The 8,525-nt window shown below is 39.4% G+C and overlaps 1 protein-coding gene and 1 pseudogene across 3 annotated transcripts in view; both read left to right on the forward strand.

The window, feature by feature from the left end:
• The window catches only part of AMMECR1 (Alport syndrome, mental retardation, midface hypoplasia and elliptocytosis chromosomal region gene 1), a 125,169-nt gene that overhangs the window by 105,953 nt on the left and 10,691 nt on the right, over positions 1-8,525 (forward strand). The window lies entirely within an intron of this gene.
• Positions 5,579-6,680, forward strand: LOC102263708 (annotated as a pseudogene).

An 8,525-nucleotide genomic window follows, 5' to 3' on the forward strand; every position in this document is an offset into this window, starting at 1 on the left:
ACATTCTTCTCTACTTACTTCCACTGTTTTAATATCTACCTACCTGCCTAATTATTCACTATCATTATCTTTTTTTCTTTTCTGACTCCTACTTTTAAAATCTGTTCCCAGTACACAACTATACTTGATTTTCATTATAGCTCCTGCAAGTTCACTCAACATCCTCTTTCCTTCTTTAACTCTGCTCTCTACTGACTCCTTTATAAAGTTCTTCCCTCTCTCCTTTCCTTCTTAAAGCTTCTGTTGTGGGGGGGGCGCTAACCTGCTGCCCAGGACTCAGCCCTGGCCAGGTGTTTGCCATCCCCCCTTCCCTAGCCTCCCCGCCACTGTCCTGCTCCCATTCCCTGCCTGGGATGCCTGGCCCAGAGAGGGTGGCTGAGACCCGGGCGCTGCTGCCGTGAAGCAGGAGCGCCTCCGCCCAGAAGGCCTCGGACCGTCCTCCACTCCATCCTGAGCCCATGGGCGCCTCCCCGCCAACAGCCACCACTGCCCTCCTCCTGCGTCTGGGTGGGACTCCTCGCTCTTCGCTGCCTGCACTCCACCCCTCGCTGGGCGCACCTGCTCCACCCCCCCATGGTTGCCACCCCCTTCCGCATGCAGTTTCCTTCCCTTTTCCATTCCTGCATCTTTTTCTTGTTCCCTTTCTGTATTTCTGTTTCTCCTCTCGGCCTGTCTGCATGCAGGCCTGCCTTCCTCTCCCTCTCCTTTCTTATCCCCTCCTATTGTATCCTATCCTACCCTTGGCTTTGTAGCTGCCTGAGCAAAGGGTGGGGACACAGCCTGCTGATCTGGTCGTGATGTGACACTGTAATGGATAATCTGCATATTTCTCTATTATTAGTATAGATTTAATATACTAAATACCCTATTACTTTAGGACAGGGGTCAGCAAACATTTTCTGTAGCAGGTCATTCTAGGCTCTGCAGTCCATAAGGTCTGTTTGGCAGCTACTTGATTGTGGTATTTTAAACAAATTGGCTTGGCTATATTTAGATAACCTTGATCTACAAAAACTAGTGGTGATTTAGCTAACAGTCCATATTTGTCAAGCATGATCTGGTCATGATGTGATGCTGTAATGGACAAATTTGCATATTCCTCTATTAGATTAGATTAGAGGCCCAGTGCATGAATTTGTGCACAGGTGGGGGGAGGGGACATGGGAGATTGGCCAGATGGCCCCACCCCTGATGGGGGGGCAGTTGGGGGTGGGCCAGCAGGGGGGAGGGGCCGTGGGAGGTTGGCTGGCAGGCCCCACCCTTATTGGGCCAGTTGGCCAGCCACAGTGCGTGTCATAGCGACTGGTTGTTCTGGTCGCTTAGATTAGGTACATTTGCCAAGAGGTGTTTTTTCCCCCAGCCTTTGAAAAGTGAACTAATTCACATCTCTAGATTTTAAGAAAGTTTTCTAACTTTAGTTTCCTTGTCTGTAAATTCACTCCCTTCCTCATTCCCTTAAAAAAAAACGGGGTGGGGGTAGGAATGCATTTTTCTAACTTTTGATTAAAAGCAGGCTTTTTTATTTTAAGGTCACCTGTGTTGCCTGAACTTTCCTTGGAAAGCTTCAGGATGTTCCATTTTTAAGCAATGCACATTATAATTAATCATTACAGAGAATTGGTATGTTCCCCCCCCCCCTTAATTGCACTCTTGAGCTGTCACTGGTTCTCTGTAAAATTATAATGTAAGGACAGTTTATTTCATTGCAAATGAAATAAACATGTTTGGTTTCATAGCTTTTCAAAGCACTTCATAATTAACCATGCTTTATTTAAAATCTTAACTAATTCCTTAAAAGTTCATGGGGGTGATTATTCGCTAGTTCAGGTATTTTAGAGCTGTGCGTCTGCTATTGGTTAAAATAAATGTTATCCAGATCATTGTTTAGTGGCCTTTGTGAAATAAATTGGCAGGCTTGTGTTCCTGACAGATAAGATGTCTAAGTCTCCTACATGAATCAAAATTGGCACTAATTGGTCCTTTGGTAAGCTCTGAAAAAGCTAAGAATTGGTCCATGGAGACTGAACTAATTTCCAAGCTAAAAGTGACTAATTTGAAAGTGTTTTAGAGAAGGGCAACATGTATGTATTTTGGTCAATGAGAGCTTTGCTGTTGTTTTTCACCAAATAGCAACAGAAAAAAATAATCTCATGTGAGGTAGATGAAACATTTTTTATAGTAGGATATATTAAAAGGTTAGTTGTGCCCAAGTGATGGAATTGCAATCAATTATACTTTTAATTCATTTTTCTAGTATTTTAAATTCATTTTTATATATTTTTTTCTGTTTCTAAAAGTGTCTCACTTAAAGGAAATTTGAAATCAAGGACAGCTACAAGAACTGGTCAGACTATGGACAAAAACTGCCTAACATTATATATATAGTCCTTCATGGTATCTCAAGTCCTTCAGGAGATTAGTTTTTAAGTCACTAAAGCAAGGGTTGTCTCTAGATGGTACCAAGATTCCAGGTCATTTTTATTTTCTCGTTTCTACTCTTCTAAAGGGATTTGGGATAATATGCATGTACTATTTTTATAAACAAAAAAATAGTCCATGTTTATAATTGTTAAGGTTTGCAAAAGTAAAAATTACTGAGTAAAAAACATACAATTGCAGCAACATTGCTTTTTAAATTTATTATTTGGCCAGAATCTGAAGTGTTCTTTATTAATAATTGTTAATGTTAAGTGTTAATTGTTAATCAGATGGACAGCTTCAAAACATCAGACTTGCCCTAGCTGGTTTGGCTCAGTGGATAGAGCAGAGTGGCCTGCGGACTAAAGGGTCCCAGTTTCAATTCCAGTTAAGGGCACACGCCCGGGTTGTGGGCTAGATCCCCAGTGCGGGGTGTGCAGGAGGCAGCCAATCAGTGATTCTCTCTCATCATTGATGTTTTTAACTCTCCTTCTCCCTTCCTCTCTGTAATAAAATAAAAAAAATAAAACATCAGATTTACTTCTGAAATTCGTGGGCGGATTCAAATGATGCAAAATCATAACTCTGGCAGATCTGGCCAATATGTAGTCTACATTTTTTTGGTAGTATCAGGATTGGGAAAAGTGATTCATTAGAATCTACACAAACTGTCATCAGCGTATATGATAAAAATCTTAATTTTTCTTGCCCAAATCAGAATTATTCAGGAGGATAAACTTGGAGTAGGCCCAAGTTTGGAATATTTTCCTCCTCAATGTTGAATTTGCTTTCATTGGTAAAAAGAGGTTTCAATGTCTTCAGAAGACCAAGCTGGAGGTAGGGCAGAAGGTACTGTGGGGCTATGAGTGAAAGAGTGGGCCATGCTGTGTTGTAGTTTTTGTGCTTTTAGGAGAATTGCCACATGGCTCTTTCCTCCTAAGAATATAAGAAACGTCAGACTCTGGGTCAGACTCATGGACTGTTCAGTGCAGTGATTTTTTTCTGTCTAGTACCATGGGCTGTTTTATGAAAGAGCATGATGTCTTCTGTGACACCAGCCTCTAAATGTTAGTGGGGCGGGGGGGTGTCAAACATCCTGAGCTCTTCTCCTTAGGAACAGAGCCCTTTCATTCAATTCAGTGGAACAGGCGTATTGAACCTGGCAAGTCAGTCTTATAAGAATGACCAGTGACTGCTTTGTTAATTGCAAAGCATATTCTGCCAAATGATATAATCAACAAAGACATGTCAAACAGCTTTTGATCCTTTAACCTCCTGGTATTTTTCTTTTTTAAAAAATTTCTTTATTGATTAAGGTATTACATATGTGATTTTATCCCCCCATAAGCCTAACCAATGGACACAGACAACAGGGGGTGAGGGTATTTTTCATTTTATTCAAGGTGAACTCACTGGAAATCAGTGTATTGAGCTATGGCCATATTGTTACAGAGAAACCCAATATTTGGTTCTGAAAATGGGGAAGAATGGGACTAACTGTGGCATTTGCTGACACATGATGAAACTGAGGACGTAAATTGGGCTTATTGACCAGGATATGATCAGGGGAAGATTTAGCTTTGAGGGTCAGGATTGTGGAGGTAAATTATAGAATCAAATGGTCCAAGGTTTGGGTGGAGCCTACTCAACTTAGCTAGAGCACATTTTATACTCATCGATGCTTTTAGATAGATTATTCTTTTTCATATTTCAGTGTATCCAGATTAGGGTCCCAAGTAAAAGTGAGATCCTTGTGTAGTGCTGCTAGTAGATTATAGGACTAATACTTGCCTTATAGACAGACTAGGGTATAATAAACTTTGACTATGTAATTGTGAGGAGCATAATATGGACCATGTATTATAATAGTGTGGGATGATGGCAGGTTTTTTTTTAATGCTCCTATGTTGAGAATTACTGCATTAGAGTATAGTAGTTTTAAATGAAGCCACATTTCTAACAAGGGACCAGATAACAAGAAAAATGAAATCTGCAGACAGTCTAGAAGCTTCATTTTAGCCATTACTTATCATCTCTTCTCCTACCAAACCTTTTATTAAGTAGCAAAGTTGATTAATTTGCATGTATCTCTTTTTTTGTGCCCACATGCTCTGATACAGGAGTGAACAAATAGAAAAATGGACAAGAGAGGAAAGAGGATGGGGCTGAGGCCAGGTGCAGTTGGGGATGCATAGTCCCCAAACTGAATAATCAACCCCAGAATAATCAAGATATGTTTTAGGGCCGTAGCATTAATCTTGATATTTAATCATTCTGGGTGATGTTAAAAACAAAAGATTGTATAATACTATTAATAAAAATCATTTGCTATGAAGTGATTCAGAATAAATATGGCTTTCTTTTTAGCGTGAAATGTGAATCTATTGTACTGGTCTTAATGTTCCCTCAGCACACATAGATACAGCTCTGTTTAATTCCATATCCTCTTAACTATAAGTACTACATTTAATTTACTACCATTCTAGTTGATTTATAGCTTTGCTTAGCAAAAGTACAGTCTTGATTAAAAGGATATTATCACAGCTGATGGACCTTGAAAGCATTTTTTTCCGCAGACCTTCTAATAATTTTATGACCTGCCTGCTCTGATAAGGCTAGATTTGTAAGTCTCCAGTTTTTGCCCACCTGGCTGTCCTTTGGGTAATGGTAATTAGGGGTATGTTTGATGATGTCGTTTTCCCATACCAATACCTCCTTATCCATCCTGAGAAATGGAAAGTTACTGTGATAGAGTTTTAGAGTAAGTTTGCTTCAGGGAATCCCAATTCCCTAGTTAGCTGATCTCTTATGTAGCTCATAATTACAATAGCCTTTGTCTCTTGGGATGAGGCTGGGCTGAAGGATCCTCCAATCTGTCTAAGGGAAGATTCAATTATTATACATAAGGGTTATATTTTGGAGTTGCAGCTGTGACAGATGCCTCCCTCAAAAAGTACAGAATTAGTTTTCGTGCTCATTTCAGTGGAGATGACTTAATTTGCAAAGCCAGTGATTTCCACAGGTTGGCCAGATTTGGTCATTCTCCACAGCAGGCTATTTTCCACTCTCCTGTTTTGATTGCGCAGTATGACTATTTGGTGGCATCTGTGGTTCTAGGAGTAAGGAAAATGCAGTTGCTCAACAGGTGACAAAAAAAGCTATTATGGGCAGAGCAATGGCGGCGCCCCAGTGCAGGGGTCAAGGCTTGTTAGCTGCGTTCCTGGCTCCACCTAGGACGAAATTTATGCCTCCCATCCAGGCCCCAGGGACCCTGGGTACAGGCCAGTGGCTGTGAGGAATGGAGGAAACAAAATCCTGAAGGAACTAGATGAGTATTATGAGAAGTTTAAACGGGAGATGGATAGCAACCGGAAGAGGAGAGTGTTGCACTGCATTCAGAGAGCCCTGATCCGGAGCCAGGAGCTGGGCGACCAACGAGAAGATCCAATTGTGAGGCAGATGGTGGAGCTGGTGGAGAACAGGACCAGGCAGGTGGACAGTCACGTGGAACTCTTTGAGGCACACCAACAGGTCAATGACACCACTGGCCATAGAGGCAAAGCTGGCCAGGATAAGTGCAAGAACAAGACAATCACACAGGGAGAAAAGCCAAATAATAAGAGGTCTTGGAGACTGCAACAGTGAAAATGGGGAGAATGCAGCCAATAATCACGACCATGATGAGATCACCTCAGGAACGCCTAAGGAGAAGAAAGCAAAGGCCTCCAAGAAGAAGAAACGCTCCAAGGCCAAAGCAGAGAGGGAAGCATCCCCTGCAGACCTTCCCATCGACCCGAACGAGCCCACGTACTGTCTGTGCAATCAGGTCTCCTATGGAGAAATGATCGGCTGTGACAATGACGAGTGCCCCATCGAGTGGTTCCACTTCTCCTGTGTAGGACTGAATCATAAACCAAAGGGCAAGTGGTACTGTCCCAAGTGTCGAGGGGAGAACGAGAAAACAATGGACAAAGCCCTGGAGAAATCCAAAAAGGAGAGGGCTTAATAACAGGTAGTTGGTGGACCTTGCTGAACAGGGAGGAGAACTAAGCCAGTGTATTTATTACATTGCCACATTTGATGAGGCACAAAGACTGTACATTGTATATTTTTAAAGAATGTTAGAAAAGGAGCCATTCCTTTTGTAGGGATGGCAGTGATTCTCTGCCTTTTGTTTTCGTTGGTACACATGTGTAACAAGAAAGTGGTCTGTGGATCAACATTTTAGAAACTACAAATAGAGGTTTGAATTAAACACTCAAGTGAGTCTCAGACTGATTGTTTCTTTCTTTTTTTGCTGGGAAATTGACTTGGAAGCAACCTAATACATTAAATGTAGAAAGAAAAGATTCATTTAGCTACTGTTTTAACAAAAATAATGTTATTATTTCATGAACAAATTTTTAAAAAATTAGCCAAGTTGCTAAATCTTCTTGCTATAATAATGTATGTCCATATAACAATTCAATAAAAAAGATGTCGCCCTAACTGGTTTGGCTCAGTGGATAAAGCGTTGGCCTGCAGACTGAAAGGTCCCAGGTTCGATTCCAGTCAAGGACATGTACCTTGGTTGGGGGCACATCCCCAGTAGGGGGTGTGCAAGAGGCAGTTGATCAATGTTTCTCTCTCATTGATGTTTCTAATTCTCTATCCTTCTCCCTTCCTCTCTATAAAAAAATCAATAAAATATATTTTAAAAAAAGATTTCAAGTTTGAAGATTATTTTATGAAAAGATAAATTGTTAAATTTTACATGACATTTTATATTCTGTCATGTTACCCCAAATGGCCAGATTTAAATGATTGGGTACATTTTTTATTAAGCCAAGCAGAAATGGTCTAGTCATGGAATTTCAAAATCATGCTTTTGCTGTTACACATCCTACTGTAGCATATTTAATTTATATAGGGTATATAAATGTACATTTCCAAGTGAACTTGCACTTGCTGTATTATAATCAGAAGTGCAGCCAGATGCCATTGTGAAATGAAGGTGTGTTCCCTGCTATGTGCATGAGAGCTGTATAAAAGTGACATCAAGAAATAAATGAAACTTAGCTAGTTCCTCTCGCAGTATATTTAATTTTTATCCTAAAAATTGGTACACCAGCAGTTTAGACAAAGCCTTAAGCAAAATTTTGTATTGTTGTTCTCACTTAATAATGAAGTAGAAGTTACATAATTGCCAACAAATAAATGTCAAAAGAGTATATATTAAGACCAGGGGTTGGAAAAATATTGCCCACAGGCCAAATCCAGCCCTCCACCTGTTTTTGTATGGTCTGTGAGCCAAGAACAATCTTTACATTGTTAAATGGTTAAAAAAAAATCAAAATAATTCTATTTTGTGACACATGAAAATTATATGAAATTCAAATTTTACTGTCCATAAATAAAATTTTATCGGCACACAGCCATGCTCATTCACTTAAAAAAAGCTATTATGTTTTTATTCTGTTTAGAGCATTCTCACCATTGTCCTGATTCCATTGAAAAAATGAGTCACTCTGGTTTGGGCTTTATATCTTCACAGAATATATTTTTGACCTATGAAATAAGTTATTTCTCACAAAGGCTTCACTTTAAAATCATCATACTTACAGTTCAATTTACAGAAGCTGTCAGTTCAGAATTATATGAACACAGAAAATAATTTAAAATTGTAAATGTGGTACTAATTCAAAATGGGAGAACTTTGATATTTGTTTCATATCAAATTTGATGTTGGGGCCTTCTCAAAATACAAAAGTAAATCAATTTTATTTGTGAATAAATCAAATTTTATTTTGGTCAACATGTCTTTCCAGTTTGTTCTTAGCCAGATATTATTCACATATCGTACAATTGGTCTTAGTAACTCTTTTAACTGTTAACTTATTTGGATTTAAAATATCTGAAATGTTTGTTGAAGACCACAGAATGTACTCCCATAAAGAAAGGGTTTGTGTTTCTAAATCACCTTGAATTTGCCAAAATCACTTATTTTTTCAATACATGCCTATAATTTGTCAGAGCTTGACTGATTTTTAGAGATTATCTAGTTAATGTAGAATAAAAATTTCTAGGGAGTTTTCTTTTTTCAACCTATACTGCTGAAACCTGCAACC

This window comes from Myotis brandtii, unplaced genomic scaffold (assembly GCF_000412655.1).
Source record: "Myotis brandtii unplaced genomic scaffold, ASM41265v1 scaffold199, whole genome shotgun sequence".
NCBI classification, from domain to species: Eukaryota; Metazoa; Chordata; class Mammalia; order Chiroptera; family Vespertilionidae; genus Myotis; species Myotis brandtii.